Source organism: Podarcis filfolensis (assembly GCF_964270895.1).
Source record: "Podarcis filfolensis genome assembly, chromosome: 9".
NCBI classification, from domain to species: Eukaryota; Metazoa; Chordata; class Lepidosauria; order Squamata; family Lacertidae; genus Podarcis; species Podarcis filfolensis.
In genome coordinates this window covers 70,709,358-70,711,547 of record NC_139610.1, presented here as the reverse complement: position 1 = coordinate 70,711,547, position 2,190 = coordinate 70,709,358, and the positions used below count along the sequence as shown (strand labels likewise).

General features: G+C 38.6%; 1 pseudogene across 1 annotated transcript; it reads left to right on the top strand.

The window, feature by feature from the left end:
* Nucleotides 1-625: 625 nt before the first annotated feature.
* On the top strand, nt 626-1,942 carry LOC310742329 (1-acylglycerol-3-phosphate O-acyltransferase ABHD5-like; annotated as a pseudogene). Its single transcript has one exon. The product of its transcript is annotated as a 1-acylglycerol-3-phosphate O-acyltransferase ABHD5-like (transcript).
* Nucleotides 1,943-2,190: the final 248 nt, after the last annotated feature.

Sequence of the window (2,190 nt, the reverse complement as noted above, 5' to 3'; positions counted from 1 at the left end):
CCTGTCTCCCACACCTCCCACCTCTTTGTTAACATCAGATTACAGATGTTTCCTTGATCATGACAATTTCATTAAAACTGCTTATATTGAATGTTGGGTTTATGTATTGTGGAGGTACCATTTAATTTTCACATATATGTGCAAGTACAATTTGATTCAAAATGGCTTTAAGATGGCACTACCTCTTCATGCAAGGTTGTACATTGAAAAATGAACAATTTGAAATGCTCTTGGTAAGAGTGCCTCTTGAAATCATTATTGCAGAAATTTGTTTCATGTGATTCCTCTTCAAAAATTCAACTTTATCATGGGAAAAACCAAAACACTCAGTGTACAAGGTGAATTTCCCCCTTGAGTCCATCCTCACAGTTATTTTTATGTGACTAATAAGCGAAACAATGCTTGTATGGTGTGATCAGACTTTTTAACTGTTTGGCTTAAATGCAGTTGAAGTACCACGTTTAATGGCAAAATTTGGTTGCAAACTTTAAAATAATACAACTATTTTGCTGCATTTTTTTTGGTAGACTCTTTGTAATAAAAACAAATTTTTTAAAAGTGTCTAACATTGTGTAGGGTACAATGATATCTGTTATATTCTATATGCTGTTGGGTGGGTCCCATGATGGCTGGTGGGGGTGGGCTGCCATGGTCACTGTGTCCACTCAGCTCCCAGCTGCTGCCCCTGGAATGGCTCCCAGATGCTGATACTGCCTCTGCGCTGCCATGGCCAAGGATGAGAGTGAGAGCCTGGAGTCTCCCAGCAAAGGGTTAGGATGGCTATGCAGTTGGCTGCCTGCTTGGTGTCCTATATCACTGGTATGTAAAGAGCAAATACTGAAATGTATCACAATTACATACAGTAAACAATATGTCTTCCTATCCAATGAAAATAAAATATGGACACTAATGTTCTCTCACAGCCTCTTGCAGAAAACTCTACTTGTTTCTTCTCCATGGGTTTGGAGGAGGTGTTGGACTTTGGGCACTGAAACTGTGAAGATCATTGCGAAAACAGGACTGTGTATGCATTTGATCTCTTGGGATTTGGACGCAGTAGTAGGTCACACTTTGACACAGATGCAGAAGTAGCAGAAAATCAATTTGTAGAAGAATGGAGGGGGGGAATGGGATTGGACAGAATGATTTTACTTGGACACAACCTCAGTGGATTCCTGGCAGCTGCTTACTCACAGTAAAACATCTTATATTAGTGGAGCCACGGGGTTTCCCGGAGAGGCCCTCCTATGCTGAACATGAGAGGCGCATTCCAATATGGATCAAAGCATTTGGAGCAGTTTTGAGTCCATTTAATCCATTGTCTGGTCTCAGAATAGCGGGGCCCTTTGGACTGAGCCTTGTACAGTGCATTAGGCCTGACTTCCAGAGAAAGTACTCGTCCATGTTTGATGATGACATGGTCACTGAATATATCTACCACTGTAATGAGCAATAATCAAGTTTTGAAATGGCTTTCAAAAACGTGGCAGTTATATATGGATGAGCAAAAAGACCAGTGCTTCAGCAGATTGTCCATATGCACCAATGCATCCTATCACTGTGATTTACGGAGCATGATCATACATAGATGACAATTCTGGGACCACCATCCAGCCTCTGTGACCAAATTCATATGTGTAAACAATAGCTATCCTTGGTGCAGGTTATTATGTGTATGCTAATCAACCTTCAGCCAGACTTCAACCAGAAAATAAAAGAGATCTGCAGTTCTGTGGGCTGACATGAGTTCTGTTCTTTGGAAAAACCAGTCACAAATGCAATTCAAAGCAATACTTTGCTGTATATGATAAAAAAATTAAGATAAACAGAAGTTTAACAAGCAAACACATATTTGTTTGCACCACTTATTTCAAAATGTTTGCATACTTTAAACCTTGCAATGCCCTTTTCTGGAATTTTTCAGGGATGGGGAGAGAAAACTTTGTACATTTTAGCTGTATGCTGTTCTTTATATATTTAGATATATTTAGGTAAGGTGTTTGCCTTTCTCACTATACTATATTAAACACAACATTTAAAACTGGATTTTAAAATTTGGTTTTGAAGAATGTAGAGCTTTTAAAATTGTGCTCTACACACACAGCAAGTTTCAACATTCTTAATAAAATACATTATACAGTATACTATAGCTAGCTGTCTGTCTCTGTGTTAGTTGTTAAATATATTACA